The sequence below is a fragment of the Hippoglossus stenolepis genome, chromosome 24 (genome assembly GCF_022539355.2).
Source record: "Hippoglossus stenolepis isolate QCI-W04-F060 chromosome 24, HSTE1.2, whole genome shotgun sequence".
NCBI lineage: Eukaryota > Metazoa > Chordata > Actinopteri > Pleuronectiformes > Pleuronectidae > Hippoglossus > Hippoglossus stenolepis.
Window position 1 is genome coordinate 8619153 of NC_061506.1, and position 19084 is coordinate 8638236.

At 42.3% G+C, this 19084-nt stretch overlaps 1 long non-coding RNA gene across 1 annotated transcript in view; it reads left to right on the forward strand.

The window, feature by feature from the left end:
- The window catches only part of LOC124851411, a 138611-nt gene that overhangs the window by 73024 nt on the left and 46503 nt on the right, over positions 1-19084 (forward strand). Inside the window, exon 5 of the long non-coding RNA XR_007032465.1 lies at positions 2404-2486. This is a non-coding gene — a long non-coding RNA (uncharacterized LOC124851411). The remainder of the gene's footprint in view (positions 1-2403; positions 2487-19084) is intronic.

Here is a 19084-nt window from a genome sequence, read left to right on the forward strand (position 1 = left end):
TTCTCTTGTACAAAGTAGCATCACATGTTACTTGACCAACTTTGGGACAGTGTGCTGACAAGTTCACTCATGTTTTCTTCCTCTGTACTAAGTTCTTGACTTTTTTTATACGTGTGTCTAATGTTGCTCTTCCGTTAAAAACTGTGCATCCCTGACGCCGCCCATCTGTTATAACCCCACCAATGAGATTAGGCGTGCCTCTGCCCTCAGAGCAGCTCCGCCTGTAGAAAAATGTGTGTACAAGTGCAACTCCACTGCGCGACAAAGCCACACAGGATTTATTAAAATCCCCTCCAAAACGTACTCGTGCTTTATCCAGCAGAAAACGGGAGCACCGTTAAGACCTCTTGGCTGTGGCCGTGCGTGCGGCTGAAGAGACGAGCAGCCAGTGTACTTTAAATGTGTGAAATGTGGCGAGGAGAGGCAGCAGGGACCACCAGGTGCTGCCTCTCCACCTCGAGCCGGCCGAGGAGCGCTTCTCCTCTCCAATAACCCAAAGGGCTGAGATGCCACTCGCAGCAGCCGAGCCAAAAGACATTTCAAGTGTGCACTTCAAAGGGGCCTTGGATTATGTTCGCGCACAGTCTATCCTGAGGGGATCCTTTGAAGGGAAACTTACTGCAGAGCCACTGGTGGCCACTCAGTGTGTGTGTGTGTGTGTGTGTGTTTGTTTGTTTGTCTAAACCCATTTTACTCACTGCTTTTGCCACCGTGCTGTGGGAGGGGTCTTCTCCTGCAAAAGTTTCAGTGAAAACAGAATTGAAAGAGTTTTGTACCGAAAAGTACAGAATCATCTTTGGGGACATGTAGCTGAAGTTCCAGTTTCCTTAAATTAAACAAGGCGAATCTGGGTTTAAAACAAATCATGATTTTATTATAAATAGCTCCCGTGTTGTGGTACACAATATAAATGAGTGCATAATGACTATTGAATGTCAGAATTTCAGATGTGAAATTTAACGACACGATGTCAAATGTTACTCTAAAGTGACAAAAGTCCAATTTGGAAGGTTATGTATGAAACACCGCGTGGGATATAGTTTGTCAAAGTGTCATTTTCTCCAAACAATTTCTCACCCCGGTGTCAGATGTTACTGAGAAATGGTTGTTATTCATAACGGAGAGACGCAGTTTGTCATTTTGGAAACAGAAGTCATCATTTACAGGTTTCCAGCGAGCCGCCGTAACATCGACTCTCGATCCAGTTCCAAATTTCAGCATGTGTCGCCGCAGCGATGCAAAGGTGGCTGCTGATTAGTGGCTAACAAATTGCACAGCGTCGAGGGGAGGCAACCAAACATCTGTACAGCACCTGCACATCGTGGATGCCTGGATGTGAAACACCGCTGAAGAAGAGGGATGAGGGGTGTGTGGTGGGGGGGTGGGGGTGTGAGGGAAAGAGAAACAACAGCAACTCTGGCAGGCGATTATCATAATTAAAGCCGCATCAATTAAAGGGGTCAATCACCGCGCGGCTGCCACCTTCTTCCGCAGATGGTGAAATTTGTTTAGGGCTGCCTCCTCCTTCCTGACACCACCGAGGGACAGAGACTGAGCCGCACTCGCACCGACGCTGTGATAAGCACACAGATGTAAAAGCAGAGCTCGGCCCCAGTGTTTACTGATGAATAAAATCAATGCAATGCTTTTAGGACTTTTTCCATCATGCAAATAAAACTGAACACCTTGATTCTCCTGTCTTTCGATCATCATATTGTCGAAGGTGAAGACGGCAAGCAATCCTATGAGCTGCTTCCTCTTCTTTTTCTTCTTCTGTTGTTTAATGGCGTCTCAACTTCCTGCAATTGGTTAGAAAGTCCAAATTATCCCCAAAAAAGTGTTTTCACACTGCAAACGAATCAATTCACGGTTCAGTTTGATCTTTTATGCACCTTTCAAACCTGCTATTTTGCTTCAGACTAGAGTCTCAAGGTCCAGACAAAACACGGCAGGCGTGAACGCACCCTTATTCCTAATGGATCAATAAACTCTGGAAAAGCACCCACACCCTTTCTGCTTTGCAATAACTCACAGATACTTGACCTTCTATCCATCTATGACCTTCTAATACTCTTTGCTTTGCACTGATATACTGTACACAGCAGCACATTCAGACAGGCTTTACACAGTATAGTAAAAAATATAAAACTCATAAAAGCAATTTATGGGTTTTGGGCCAGAATTAATCAGTGTGATTAAAAGTGAAACATTTAGCCCAGATTAGCTGTGGTTGTACTTCACCTGCTCTATAATCGTCCAAATGTGAAATACACTTCTTTTAAATTAGATTGTTCCGCTAATTTAAGATGAGAGGTTGAGTATCACTGGTAGATTTATTTATTTACACTTACGTAGTTAATTCTGCCCTCTTGACTGACCCTGGGAAGTGATCTCCATTTCCAGGAAGATGCAGTGAACCCAGCCGCCGCAGAGTGAAGCACCACGACCACCTCTAAACATCGAGGAGCGATGAGCTGCGGGCCAAGGTAGGTGATGCACAGGCAGAATTATCCTCTTGCAGAAGAAGACGAGGAGAAACTGACCTGTTATGTAGCGCAAATGTGACTAGTTTGTGATTTTTAGCCAGTGTACGTACCGTAAAAACTGTTTAAACTCTAATCAGATATCGCAGAATATCAGCTCTTTAATCGACACCTCAGAGCGATGGTTTCTTGGACCCATTAGTCACTGATGGGATTAAACACAACGGCCTGGTCTCAGATTCCCTCCTCGTGGGGTCATCTCGCCGTCAAATCAGAGCAGTAAACAAAAGGGGGCGGAGCTGCGACTTGTAACCTTCCCTCTGGATCCGGGGGTTTAAAGCTGCCGCTGACCTAAGAGGGGAAGGAGCGCGGGGCGGATGCAGCGGCGGGCCGCGGGGCCCCAGCAGGGGGTCGGCTTCCACCCTAGATGAGGACTGACACCGGGGTTCAGGGGTTAATTTGTGTAACAGGCGAATTTGCATACAAATGAAAAATGACAGAATATTTCTGTTCTCTGCAACTTTCAATGTCATCCGCATCAAGCTAGCGCTATCTCCCACCCCCTCCCACCCCCCACCCCCCTGCACGCTGTTTGAAAAATATTCATTACTTGTGAAGCTGGGGCACCTTGTTTGCTATTAATCTCCACCGCAGGTCAATGACTTAATTTGCTCAACTTTATCAGTGGTGCCATTCACTTTTTCTTTCTTCCTCCACCCGTCCGTTGCCTTTGTAGCTTTTTCTAAAGTGCTCTCATTGCGTCTCTTCACAGAGCGCGGCTAAGCTTTCTAAAGTACAACAAAGGCACAGTAACTCTGGTTTCTGAAGACATAAATGAATTACTTGAGAGGAAAAAATACGCCGGCCCTCTAGATTGCTCCTTCTCTTTTCTGGCAACGCCCAACAACTTCTGGAGAGATTTCCTCTCAAATCTCCTTCTTCCCTCCCTCCCCTTCTCTCTGAGTCTTGATTGGATTGATTGTTTTTCTAATCCAGGGGAAATTACTTGCGAAAAGGGGGTCACATAATCACGCTGAAAACAGTGGAGGAAGGATTGAAGTGACTAATCTCTCCAGCGATAGGGAAATCAGAAAGACTGCACATAGGTGAATATTACAACACATCATGTCTCTGCTTCTTTTTGCTTCAATTAAACACCTTCTCAGATAAAAGCACGAAGCCTTCAGAAGCCACATTTGACAGGCAGCCTATAAACACATGCACTGATAATTTCATGAAATACTTCTTTAACCTCCCGTGGCTCAGGAGGGGGGAGCAGATTGTCTTATAGCCAGAAGGTCGGGGGTTTGATCCCCAGCACCTCAAGTCTGCATTCCGAAGTGTCCTTGAGCAAGATGCTGAATTCCAAATTGCCCCTTACGGCCGTGCAGACAGTGTATGTACGGTGTGTGATAGAAATATCTGCAAAGAGCAGCACTGTATGAATGTGTGCGTGAATGCGACTTGCATTGTAAAACACTCTGAGTGGTTGATAAGAGAGGAAAAGCGCTGTAAATATATATATATATATATATATATATATATATATATATATATATATATATAGTCTATTAACATTTTCCATATAGAAATGGGTTACAACTAGATTGATTGTATCATCGGTAAACGATCATGTGAAAGAGTCCTTTCCAAAAAGTCTTTATCCGATCTCCGACCTCTTTACCCCTCACTGTTCCACTCTCAAGACTCCAGCACTCTGTATCATGTGAAACTCAACACATGTAATACACAGTGTGAGTTGATAGAGTCATCTTTCACCTTAAATTGGAGAAAAAGGGTCACAACAAAACAAAAACCTTAAAGCTGCATGCATTTATTCTTTTGCCACTCAGGGAGCACAACAAACAGTAAACATATTCTGACTTGGTGCATGATAACTTAATGACGCTGACACGTTAGCAACCAGTTGCCTGATTACACAGTCAGCATACAGAGACCAACAAGGAGTTGCGTGTCTTTCTAAGTCCTGTATTCAATCTGTTTGAACTGTTTTGGTAGCTTGTCACTAACTTGTCTTGTCGGTTGTAGTGAAAGTTCGCTATAAACAACAAACACTTGATGGACTTATCTGTTTCCATTGCAGATGCACATTATTGATAAGGGCATCTTTACAAATATCTTCTTTGTTGATCAATGTGATAAATCCCTGGAACTTTCTTAGAACTCATCACAAGACTTGAACAGTCAAAACCAAAGCATTAGTTTTATTTAATTTCGGTTTCCCACCAACAAAATGTGTGTAGATGTTGATGAAAAAAAAGGTGCTTGGGTCAAGTTTATCTCCAGTGCACATTTCAGACAATCAAGCATTTTTAAACACTGTGTTTTACTTCCTCATAAATAGACAGAAATGCTGTAACCGTAGACTCTGTGGATTATACAACTCTTTTAATTCCTCATGGGTTGTTTAGGCTAAACTGACCAAACAAACTACAAGTTCCTATTTGGGCTTTCCTCATGCATGCATGAAGTATGAAACAAATAGCTGAGGATTAAATGCTTCCATCTCTATTGCGGAGCATTAAACAATATCGGAGAACAATACGTGTGTTTATCTCGACATACGATGCACGTCTCGCAGAGCGCTGACATTTGTTTACTTTAAAACAACATTTGCGAGTCTGCGATTCCTCACATGTGAGCAACCAAGGCAACATATTCTACCGTCAAGAAAGTAAAGGCTAAACACGCTCAAACAGAAAATTACTGCGACTCTGGTTGTTTGCCTCCTGCAGGCATGTTGAACCTTTTTAAAAATCCAAATTTCCAGCTTCATTAAGGAGTCCCACTCCTTCTCCTTCCAGGAGTGCAAAGTTGAAGGGAAAGCGAGGGGAAAAAAGTGAAGGCGGAAAGTATAAAGCATAAAGCAAGAGAGTCAGAGGAAAAAAATGTCTTGTGAACCATTGTTTGGATCTTTATGCAAAAACCCCCTTTGTGTTTCAAACTCTTGATCCCCATAGGCAAAGGAGAGGAGCGTATTGATCTGTGCTGAAAGGAGACGGCCCTTTCATCACGCTTCCTCCTCACCTTAGACAGCTTTGAGGGGGCTCCTTCAGGAGCACAGCACCCTCGCCTGGCTACCGGCCAGAGATTAGGACGGCGATAACCAACCAGCCCTAATAGGTAGCGAACGAAAGCAGAGGCTGTCTAATTAGCACTGATCAAAGCGGAGGACTTTATCCCCAAAACAAACCTGCACATTTGAATGTGCTAAGGAGAGGGGAATGAAAAGGAGGTGGAGGTGGTAGGAGGAGGGGAGTAGTTTTTGAACTTCCTGGACACGTAGTGCAGCTTTTTTTGATGATGATGATATGCACAGCCTTGCCTTTTCACCATTTCTTCTCCTACTTCATGTGAATGCAGATATGTTAGCACAGAGGGGGCTGAGGAACACACACGTTATTTCTCAGTTGTCGATTTTTCTGAAAATGTTCAAATACCTGTACACATAAAACATAAAGCATTCATGTTTGAACCTTGCTTGAATCCCTTTATGGGATTATATATAAAATAATATGATCCACTTTGTACTAAATGTGATTCATCCTTGAGAGGATTGATTATTGATTGCCGTTTCTGCCTAACGTGAATAAAGCTTCAGTACATTACCTCATCCTTGAACATGATTTTCACCTGAGTCGTGTCAGGTAGATTTTCATTGGCAATGGTAAAGACAACATCTCCCATGATCCCATGCTGCTTCATGCTGTCATCTAATCCCCACTTTACTATATAGTGACTTATATATAGAGGACTATAGAATGAGCTCATCAGATAAAGGAACAAATAACAAAAAACTATTTGACTAAACCCCGGCTCCATCTCCGATCGCTATTGCACAGACTCTGGCTCCAAATGACGTCATTGGCAAAAGATGGCTCCGTTCATATCCTGGGTTATTTTAGCTTCATTTCTGGATAGTGGGAGAAAGCAGAGACGTGTGGTCCATCTTCATATACACCAAACCAGTAGATCTAAATACAACTCAGACACCTGACTCCCCGCTGTCCTGTGAAGCAGGTTTCACCACTGTGCCATTTCCCAGCATTAAAATACATTAGAGCCTCAGAATATCCGCACATAATCATCACGTTAACACCTCAGATCATCACCTTGAATACTTGTTCCTCCTCAGTGACGTGGTACGGTGCGTTCAGCGGGCGACGGATTGTGTGAATCAAATGACGTAATGTGTCCTGTGTGTGTTTCACCTCAGTGTCGTCACTGGAGGGAAATATTATCTATAGAGAAAGTAACATTGATTGTTGATAACAGCAGATTTCTTGTTAACCACCTGCAGATGAAGTAATAAGGGCTTTGGAACTTTTTCTGAGGTCTGACTTGGGACTTGGCGATAAAACAATACCATTGGTTATTACAAAATGATTTTAAACTATATAAATATAACAAAAGTCCAATAAATATCTCTGTTTTATTTCTAATATGTTTTTTCTGTTCATAAAGACGAGTTTAAAACCACAACGTTCACTCAGGAGCACATGTCGGTCTTTAAACTATTATCAACAGTAATGTTTATCATTTATTATGATAACCATCGATTAAGTGTTGCATCGATGTGTTGGTTTAAAATCTGCAGGTGCTGTCGGTGTTGCAGAGCGGTCTTATACAGTTCTTCTGGTGTGTAACTGAGTTGGCATTAGGTGACTGTGAGGGCCCACAGCATATGATTCACATCATCTTGATCAAACTGGTCTGTGAGTGTCCTGTGTGGAAGTATTTGCATTAACCACGGTTCTCTGCGTGTTTATTCAGATTTAACCTTTAATTTATCACCCTCACAAGTTCCTTTTGAAGGCTGCATCTGTCCCTTAAGTTCTTTTTCCTATTGGTGCCTTTGAAGACTCGCTGCAGCTCTAATCACAATGAAGTCATAACGCCGGTGCTTCAAAAAGCCAAATCTGACGCCCGTCTGACTGCCCTTTCAGATAGGGATCTCGCTAAGGTTTTTCTGTGCGGTGAAGTACGCCAAGAGTCATATGTGAAAGCAATTAGTGTGATTGCAAAGAGGAAGGAGAAAAGTGCAAATGTGTCACCGCTCAAGAAATCATAAATGTCTCACTCTTCACGGTGGAAAGTCTTTAAAGCCAGCAGACTGCTGGACAGGGAGGTATGAACGTCTGGGACCTGGTGATGAATGTTACAGACCGACATGAAAACCACCGTGGCGGCATGGATGGCCGACATCCAACCACTTCTTCTCCTGGTCCTGTGACCTTTCGGGCTTCTCACCCTCGCGTCGCCTCTTGTTTGTGTGATTTTAAATGTTCCACTGGGCTGGTTTCATTTTGTCTGCCGATGTGTGCCATCCGCCCTTTCATCACATCATCTAATTAGCTTTTTTTTGGACTTTAAGTGTTTTCTTCATCAGACGCCGTTTCTTTGAGGGCAGGAGCCAAGCGGCGCTGATGAGGAGGCCGAAAAAAAACCGCAGCGGCAAACGTGTCCAATCTCATCCCATTTATTGTCAGACGTCCACCGCAACTTTGATGCAAATGTACAAATTGCCACGACTGTGAATGTATTTGAAATTTGATCACATTTCATACTCGCGCACTCAGCCTCTTGCCCCGGAACTTCACACGCCACTTGAAAAAATAAAAAAGATGACGCCCTGAGTTTCCTCCTAATGAATTCCGGATAAATGAAAGTTTTTTTTTTTTTCCATATTTTTTACTTTTTGTATTAAATTGACACAATTTCCACCAAGGCCACCAAGATATATATATGCCATGTCCTAATCTTAATGGAAGGAGGAAATTTGGCGGCCTGGTTTTGCATACATTTCCCCAAATATCAGTTTGGCCTCAGCTCAGGAAAAGTTCCTACTTTTTAAACCCTCTTTAACACAGAGCATTTTTCTCGCTCTCATTTTACTTTCAACTGTCTCTTTTCTCTGTATTTAAGATCTCATCTACCTGTGATCATCGACATGTGTTAGGCCTCTTTCCTCTGGCATTAAACATATGCTCCAAACATATGCTCCGTGCAACATATGTTCTGCCGAAGCTGCTGTTGGCTTTCTTCTCTGTGCCGATATACAATCCAGGAAGCTGAAGTTTGAATTTCAAGTATTCGCCACCTTTCTGGGAAATTAGATGAACTCTGAAATTAGGATCATATCAGAGAAAATTAGGAATTTCACGCCCTCCAAGGCAAAATAGCATCCAGGGAAGTCATATGAGTGCCGGGCGTGTACGTCTGTTTATTCATCTACGTGTGTGTGTGTGTGTGTGGGGCAACATACAGTGCATGTGTGTGTGTTGGAGGGAGGATTATAACCCATTGCCTCCGTGCATTAAGCTTCCCCTCATCCAGTGCCAAAGGCCTGACCCAAATATGGCTGAAAGACAACATGTGACCTGCTTAGCGCTTCACCCCCGTCTCGGCTAGCTCCAGGGGCTGTGGTGGTTGTGGTGATGGTGGTCCGGTGCAGTGGGGGGCAAGGGGGTGTGAGGCGGTGTGAGGCGGTGTGCAGGGAAGGTGGGGGTTCAGTCTATTAGTGGGAGAAAGCACAGATGCCAGCAGATGGCTAACATATTGTCCAGAGCTGACCCGAGTGCAGAATAATTGCCGCAAAAGTTCATGGCGCTCAGGTCTGCAGCCGGACGCCACTTTTGGGTTTCTTAACGTTGGGAACAGAGTCGAGAAGTTCACAGAAATTAGCAGAATTGTAATAAAATTTGTTGCCTTGTTTTCTGGAAGAAGACAAGAAGCAAAACTCTTAACATTTTATAAAATAGAAGAAAAAAACACCTTTTAAGTAAATATTTTGGAAATAGACTGTTTTGTCAGAGATTACAAAAAACATGATTATGAACATGGTGTTTTTTTAGGAACCGAGCTTCATGTATTTGCAGCATACTGATTTAATCTTTGTTGTTTTAACACAAAGATGATAATCTTTCAGTCTGTTTCAAGTCTTTCTATTCGTCACAGGTTGAAATATTATTACAGTGGAAACGGGATGACGTGATCACGGATATAATGATCAACCGTTTATATGGATCAAAAAGCTTGAAACTGAATTGTTCCTGTACATATGCTGTTTGAATAATTGGCTTGTAGTCATCAAGTCGTCTGCTCACAGTGTTCATTTTGGGTCTTTTCATACATGGACCTTAAAAAAGGGATTTTCTTTACAGTTTCTACCAGCTCTGCCAGCTCTCAATACATTGCCCAAGTTTACAAATTCTGTTGTTTATTCACAGTCTAGGTTTACAGATGTGTCCGGTGACTCTTTGTGTGTGTGTGTCTAAGTGCGTGTGTGAGTTTGTGTTAGTGCGTGAGAGAGAGAGAGAGAGAGAGAGAAAGAGTCACCTTTCCCTGAAGTTCTGGGACGATCACACAGAAGATACGCACTCAGTTATGTAATCAACCGCTTATAGTGATTCATTTGGTTCTGGATCTGTGTTTCCACTTTTTCTTGAATAAGCTTCTCTCAGAAATGCAATGAAGTCCAGGAATCTTCCTGAAATCGGGGCTGTACGCGATAACGGAAATGTGAATCAATTGTTGTGCACATTTTCTGGAACTTTTCCTACCAGCTCCCCGGTGAAATGTCTGAGTGAGCCCAACACAGGTGGAAAATTACCAGTAAATTCACAGCAAGCTTCTAGGCCGGTTGATGACGTTTCTAAACTCTCCTGCCGTGTTCTTCATATGCGGAAGGAAAATGTGCGCACCCAATTTTCCGGGCAAGTTCAAGTCTGGAGACAGCTTTACTGATTCCATTTTTTAAGGAAATGACTAAATACAATCAAGACTTTTGCTGCAGTAAAGTTGTTTTTTTATCAAGATAATACTATTAAAAAGCGCTCCTCACTTTAGAAGTACACACGTATGAGTTATAACATTAAGTCTTAAACATTAAACACCTATAGTACATCTGTAAAATAACAACTTAAAAGCCTTTAGTGATTCCTGTTAAGTCTGTCTAAAACATACAGGCCTTTTTATGGAAAAAGTCATTTTATTTCAGTGACTGTGCAGCATTTTTTTCATTGGAAACATAAATAACTGAAGAAAAAAGAAACATAACTATATATTCACACATGCAATAATTGTGTGGTTCTGTGGAAGCCTTTCATAACTGAAACTGAGCTGTTTATGAAACTACACTCTATTGAATGACACCCCCACAACCTCCAACTCCCTATCATACACACACACACAAACACACGCATAGATGCAAATGTGTCTTTTGGCTATGAAAAAGCTGTCTGTACTCATTTGTAGTCTCCGGCCTGAGGATAAATCAGATCATGGTGATGGCGGTCGCTCCCCACCCCCCCTCCACCTCATCTCCTCCCCGCTCCTCTAACCGCCCACTCCCCAGCTCGTGGCGACGGGCCCCAGCCAGGACTCAGGTAGCGCTGGAGGGGGGGCCCCCGTTCACTCAGCAGGCTGCAGATGCTGCTTTCGATTCGGCTGCGTGTCCCCCAAACGTCCCCGATGCCAGGAGACCAGACACATTACCGCTGAAGTGACAATAAAACCAACAGAGAGGAATTGAAAACCCCTGAACTCACCGCGCAGCCAGTTACATGACGCCATGTTAGAAATGTGAGTAAATAAAGCTCTATTACGCCCTCAGTGGCAGTACACACACAGAAATGTATTGTTTATGTGGCTTTAATACAGATCGGGCCCTCATTGATGTCTCGTCTGCAGAATTTATATACCAGCGCGCGATTGATATGGATCACGAGTCGACCTGCAACAGTCTGCAGACATTAATGTAAACAAGGTTGATGTTTGCCGAGGCGCACTTATCAGCGCTCTTGTACGGTGGCGGGTTCAAAAAGCGGCTCACGGCGGCAACAATAACAGATAAAACAAGCCTGTGGCCTGACAACGGATGAATATACATTAACTCGCAGCAGCAGTTCCCCTTTTGAAAGGGGCCAGAATTCATTTCATGCTAATGATAATGACAATAATTCACAATGGACAAGAGAGAAGGGCCTTGCAAAACAACTGCATTCCCCCTCTTAATATGATCAGTCGTGATGATTTTCTCCGCGATAATGATTCATCAAACGATTCTGTGGCGGTCACAAAAGGGCTCAAGTCATTAATAAAAGAACAGAGTCAAAGCACCTTGGGGATCTTTTTTCCCTCTCTCTTTCCTCTCCCTGCATTCGGACCTACTTATCATTAAAGCAAGTAAAAAGTGACTGCTACATCTGAATGAAATCTCATTGTCGGATTTCAAGATGTGAATAAAATTCCATTTCAAATTAGGCCCCATTAGCATCACTAAGAGTCGAAAGATTCGGGTGACCTTTTTCAGCGCTGATATCTGGTTCTTGGAAGTTTTGTTTCCCTCCGTTTGCAGAAGTGAAAGGAAGGTCTTCTCTGTTTCTCTCTTTTTCCTCTTTCTTCCTACATCAATGATGAGAACTGCAAAGATTTGACCTCCAAATAGAGATATCCAGCATTTAAACAAAAGCTGAGCTGATCCCTTCACATCCTTGTTTTTCATGCTCAGTTTATCACCTATTAAATAGTGTGATATCTTAGTTCTTTGATTTGCTTCATGATTGAGTTTCTATCGGTGACTGTTGTCATCAAATGTTCCCCTATAAAAAAATCCTGTGTAATAAAACCATGATTCTTTACCATTTCGTGGGCTAGTACCCGACATAAACAGAAAATAATTCACCCTCTGGTGACAGAAAATGTCACAAACGACCAGTTACTGTAATAATATTGCTCAACCTATCCTTGCACACCTGCCATTATTGTGACGGTCCAATAAAATAAACAGGAGAAGAGGAAAAAAGGGAAGGAGGAACAAGAAGGAGCGAGGGGGTGGGGGGTGGGTTTGACAGATGTAGAGCTGCAGAGGTTCGGGGGTCAGACCAATAAACAAACAACGCATCGATTTCCCGCCGCTCTCCACCGTTCCTGGGGAAACCCCCCCCCCTCGCCTCCGCCATCCGGTTGCGCTCATCTCCACTTATGTTAAAGACGGGGCCTCGCTGGGGGAAGCCCGTCCTCCCTCCCCCCCTTACACCTCCCCACCTCCTCCCCCCCGTCTTCTCCCTGGTTAATAGCATCCCTCGGACATCTCCCGGGGACGGTGCATCTGAGGTGAGCCACTACTACAGAGATTGGTAATCATTTTATAAGAGGAAGTCAGAGATGGATAAATGATCTTGCCTGCGGGTTCAAAACCGATCCCGTCCCTTTTATTTAAAAGAAATAAAAAGCAAAGCCCTGATGTCTTTCTACATTAACTTTAACAGCAATACAGAATTATTATTTGCATTAACAAAAGGAGAAACTTTGACTTTAACTTCTCTTTGTGCATTTTGTCCCCTCATGAAGTGTCTGTGGCCTTTCAGACTTGACTTGACACGTTGCTTACATGCTGTCAAAGTCCATTTGGTCCCAATCTGCAAGTTCAGAAGTCGGGCACTTAGATCTACTCAGAATGTTTTGACAAAGACAAAAGGGAGGAAGTGGTTTTATAGATGTGATACTTCACTAATGTGATAAGAAGTAGACAAAGTAGGTGGAGGGGAAAGCGTTTCAACCCAAAACGTTTCACTCAAGCCCCCAAAAGACAGAATAAGTGCCTGTGAATATCACAGATTAATGACATCCACCAGGAATACAAGGTGGACTTTCTTCCTCTCCGGGGAACGACTGGCAGGAAATAACCTTTCTCTTTAATTTCAGGATCATAAACTGCTGAGCTTTGTTTCCCCTCTTGTACATTCATCCTATAGCCTGTCCTCCGCTACAAAAGTGGAGCAATGGGAAAGCTCTTTTCCCCTGTTTTTAATCCTTTTGCACCCTAATTGGCCTCTCTTTACTGTGAAGTGAGTTCAATCTCAAAGCAGATAAAACAAGTGTTGGGTGAGGGCCCAGGCACCGTGGCACTGTGTTCCCAAGCATGAAGCGAACGGGTTTTGAACTAATATCCAAGCCTCTGCAATTAAAAGCCATTGGAGTCGTTACAGTAACTTCCCTTTTTTTTTTTTTTCTCCATTCTCCAACGTAATACTGCTTCACCTATTCTCTGCTGGAGATGAGATGATGATAGCTGCTCTCAGATCTGCACCTCTTGTCCGCGCGAATGCAGATTGGACTGATTAGAGCCGAGGGGTCCGTGAGCGTTAGGTCATCTGCAGCCTTTCATCACATCAGTAAGTCGAGTATCGAGTGGTGCGGCCGGCAGTCGGCGGCGGTGTGCGACCCTTTCGGGAGGCGAAGAATGGTGACAGGACCCTTTTGTGTGGGGTGATTTCCTCCAAAGCCGCGGCCCACCCATCGAAACACAATGACCCTGTTGTGTAGGTACCAGGATTAGCGACGACTTATATTGATCCGGTGTTTCTTTTTCCTCCGTGTCTGTATGAGAAGCCAGTCAATATCTGCAAGCTTTGATTTCTTTGTGGCACTCTGTCCCACAACTGATGCTCTAGTGTTGTGGCTGTAACTGTAAAAGGGAAGGGTTGACCGCACACAAGCTTTAAGACCATGCTTCCTCAGGACATTTCGTCTTGAAGCACAACTAGGGCTGAAACTGAACTTCCAGTTTGTAAGTATTTGGTTTTGGTGATAACCAGATTTTAGGTTCATCCCTGGTCACACAGAAAGAATGATACTTCATCTAAAAGGTAGTGAACACAGACAGGATGTTTGGGTAACTACCTGATCTGAATCTGGGTTCATTTACTGACCCATCACTGAACTAAGTATCATGGAAATGAGCCAAGTTGTTTCCACGATTGGTTTGAAAGAGACACAGGTGGCTGAAACTCGAAATTGACATTTTGACATGTTTAGGACAAATATTCAAAAGCCAGTAGTCGGCAGGATTACTCTTAAACTTAAGAACCAATTTAATTTTGGAAGAACCCGTTGCATTTAGTAGAAGATCCTGTTAAATGGACATAATCCAGGTTTGGGGTTTATTTATTTATTTGTTTCTTATCTTGGTGAGATAGGGCATGAGCCTTGGTGGAGTTATGGAGCTGCTCTAATTGTCCTTATGGCAACTCTACTTTGTCTGTGAAACGCGTTGTACCGAATCAAATCATTCCAATAGTACAAACTGTGCTTACACATCAATAACAGCAAAGTTTGAGTGAAAACCTACCAACACACCCCCGAGAAAAACATGATACACGGTGGACATTTTAGTCATGAACCAAACTTCAAAACTGTTTCATAATGTCTGCTGTCCATCGCCAATCTTAGAACTTTTGTGAGGGGTTTCTTACAAAAGTGTTGTTGCTGTGGACTAATGTAATATTAATGAGGGGCCCTTCTCAGCTCAGGGCCCCTAGGATATTGCCTGCTTCGCCTGCCCTGTTGCATCGCCCCCAGGCCCCTGTGCAGTTGTTTTCTACAGATGGAAATCTTTAAAAAATGTCCCACAAGTATATATATATTCTTTTTTTATGGCTTTTTTCTTAATTTATTTTATAGATAATGAACAAACAATAAGCGGAAATATAGCATTTAATTGGGACTAGTTTCAGAGGCGAATAAATCCACATTTGTCACATATAGTGAGTATTTGTGGCTGCAGGGGGGTGCATGAGGTACGGAGTCAGAAAAGGGAGAGAAACAATCAGGAGAAATCCAAATATCAGTATTTACTTATAATTCACAGTGAGTTTAAAGAACTTCAATAACAGTGCAATGGTAATTTTTTTTGCAAAGACCACATATAATAAACAAATGCAGTCAAAATTCACTTAATGAAATTATCAAGAAAACACATGATTCACATGGAAGTTAATTTCTGGCAGAACATATTGAACCAGCTCTTTAGTATGTGCCAGATTAACTGCAGGGCACATATAATACTCTTTTAAAGCCTATTTGTTTCCTTCATGTTAATTTACGGCCCAGTTTTGAACTGGGAATATCTAACAGCAAGTTAAAATCCAGATTGTTTTGCTCTGTCTGTGCCACAGATTTTGGCAAAAGCCTCTCCAGTGCCATAACATCCGTGTTCGTTTATTCATTTGTTTGTCTGTTTACGTTATATGTTTGCTTATTTATCCATCTCTTTATTTTTTAATGAGTTGAAAATCCACCAGAGGATCCGGGCGATGAAACTTTAAAACGTGTACAGTAGCAGTGAGGGGGGAAAATATTTACATTGAGGCCGGCCACAATCTCAGAAGATGCTCAAATGTAGGTTAGAACCGCAAAGTTAATATGCAAATGTCCTTATCTGCTGGGATTCACAAACAACCATCTTCCTGATTGATTTAATAAACTGCTTTTATCTTTCAAAGTGTTAATTAGGGGAGATGGGCCGCGCTTTGAATCTCGGCTTTCTGTGGCACATTTCAGAGCTTTCAGACAAAGAGAAACTTTCTGTCCCTTAACGTCCCTGAACTCGCTTCTGCGTCTTTTTTTTTTTACAGCGTGTTGTTGTTTCTGAGGCACGAAGCTTCGCCCCTCGCTCTGGAAAAATGAGCAGTTAAAGCAGTATATTCACGTCTGGTCATCTGCCATCAATATGGGAACTATGATGCCATTTGATTACATACTAATATATAACTGGATACCACGTCCATTTGATTTGTATGTAGAAAATCTCATTCATAATTTTTATTTGAATGCCCACAGTAGAAATATCACCCAAACATCTGCACATTTCATTCTATTTGTTTACATAATAATCATAATTATTATTATAAATATTATTAATAAACCTTATATAGTTTTCTGCCTAAAAACAGAACATTTTGACAGATTTAAATTTGAATGCTCACAATAGAAAAATCACCAATATTGTCATTTATTACCTCATGAATTTAAACATTTTCTTTTCCTGGTCAGTTTGCACACTCAGTAATAATGTTAGTAATATTGATCTTAATAAAGCTTCTTTGTATAGTTCAGCTAATGACAGAAGGTTTAAAAACAGAACATATTGAGGAGGATTTAAATTTTAATGGCCAGTATTGACATATTGCCAAATCACCTCAGGATTTACCAGTTAACTGTTTTTTTTATTTTCTCATTTCATTTAACCACAGATTAATAATAATTTTAATAATAATATAAAACATTTTATTTATATAGCATTATATAGCATACAGAACAACAGAAGACTGAATGGGTTTTACGTTACTTTATGATTGCCACAAATATGTCTGAAGCTTAACTTGGATCAGAATTACCTGAGGTGACGTGAACACTTTGGATTCAAAGAGGCAGAAAATGATGAACCAGTGGATAATGACTCCGTTTTTCCTCCTCAACCTTTCTTTTCTTTGTTAAAAATCACATTTCCATGACGCGGGAGCATGACGTGTTCTGTTGGAGTGAGCGTGTTTTGAGGTTAGATCTTTGCAGGATTTACTGTACAGGTGGAGCCAGCAAACATGACGCAGGTGCAGCATTTGGCTGTGACTCGCAGGCAGCAGCCAGTTTGTGTGTCTGTGTGTGTGTGTGTGTCGCTTCTCTCTGCCAACCTGCAGGGCACGAGAGTTCACATTGTGAGGCGACATACTGGCGAGCTGCATGCCAGTGACCAGAAAAACAAGAGGGGGAGAAAAAAGGGATTCCCCTCCAGTCAAGGGAACCACGACATGAAATACTGGAGCTGCCAAGGCCCCTGAAACCAAACAGAAAAAACACGGACATGTCTGAATGCTTCCCTCTCACTCGCGCTCGTGTCTCACGGTATCGCACAGTTTTGATCTCATCCAGTCGGACACTTTGAGGGAATATTTTTCTCCCTGCCATCCCAAAGCAATCTGAATAATTTCCAGCTGCATATTTTAACTCTCAATCTATCTTTGATGTCTTATTTGTGTGATTATGTCTCCCTGCTTGGAAAAAAAAAACAACCAATATGCACCGACTGTCAACCACTCATGGCACTTTCCCTCCTTTTTTCTTTTCTCCCCGTGCACGGGTGGGACTGTTTTTAATTTTTTTTTTCTCGGGGATCAAAGCGAACTCCCTCATGCTTCACTTCAAGTAAACACAAAATGGAGGAGATGAAGACGCCATGAAACATTGTCGAAGGGCGTCCTGTTGAATCCGAGCCTCTCTCGTGAGGACCATCTTGTCACTGCTCATCTTTCAACAAGTTAAGACTAACTTTATTTTTGGAGGGGAGGTGGTGGGGGGGGGGAGTGGGCAGACGTCTTAACCTGAGCAATTAAAGCTGAGACAAACCGCTGAGGCTGCAGAAAGCGACGGCGGCCGCGCCACCTCTAATTATTGACTGGCCCCTGGCTCGGCAGCACAAACCTTCATTATTCTTCTTCCTGTGGTAATTTGTATTTTCCTGATATTCATCATATATTGTTGGTAACCTTTAATTCATCTGCTGTTAGCACTTTTGTCTGCTGAAGCAAGGCGCCGAGCAGGCCAGCCTTCGTCCTGCGAGCGGAGAAACCGTAAATTGGCAGAGCGGAAAACGTCTGCGATGCCACAAAATTTACATATTTCAAATCAGATATTTGTATCTTGATTACATTTTTTTTAAGTTTCCCTAATGTTTGTAGTCGTTGAGAAAACAAAAGAGTGATAAAACTCCCTTCACTCTTTCTTCCATTAGTTTCTGACTTTTCATGATTATTTTTCTTCCTCTTCCTTAACTTCTTTTTGCTCTCTGCCTAAAACCGTTTTCATTTAATTCTCTCCTCCACTTCCCTAATTCACTGTTCTCCTTTTTGTCTTTCTCTCCCTTCCTCTGGCCTTCTTTCTTTCCTACATCCTTCCTTTCTTTCTTTTTCTTTTTTATTCCTGCTTCATTTGTGTCTTCCAGTTCATTTCCTTGTAATTATGTCTGACTTTTTCTATCATTTACTTAATTTACTTGTTTACTTACTTTCTTTCTTCACTTTTATTTATTTTACCTCCCTCTCTCCTTTTCTTTCTGCTTCCTTTGTTTTTTTTTCAATTATCTGTGTTCTTTTCTGTCTATTTTTGTTTCCTGTCATCCTTTCTTTTTCTAATTTTGTCCCACTTTTCCTTTGCTTAACACACTTCTCTGGCTCATTTAGCTTTCTTCCTTTTCTTTTACTCTATTCTTAATTCTCTCCTTGTTTCTACAGGTGTACGATCCTGGGTTCCTTTCCCTTTCTTCCAAAACATGGCTTTCTTTTTGTTTGTTTCTCTTTCTTTTACCCTTTAAATTCCGTCCTTCCTTTTCTCCTTTGCTTACTGTCCATGATTTTCTTTCCCCTCTATTCTTTCATCCCTTCTTCTTTCTCTCTTTTGTTCCAGCAGGTCATCAATCTATTATACATTGTTATAAATAACTAACAACATTTATTCGTGGCGGTTCATCCCCTTATAAGATGAGATGCAGGAAGCATCACCAGCTCCATCTGTGTGACTGACCTCTCAGCACCTTAACACGTTAAACTCCTCCCACCTGCCTCGTAACGAAGCATTAAACAAAGGCTAAGGATGATTTCCTTTAATATGTGACCCAGGACTGCACGTCTGCCTGTCCACACAGCACCTTCATCCAGTCCAGAGTCACTCCAAGCTGTGTAAACACGATCCGAGCAGAATACTAATGTCCCATCCCGAGATCAAAGCAGCCGCTGGAATTCCTG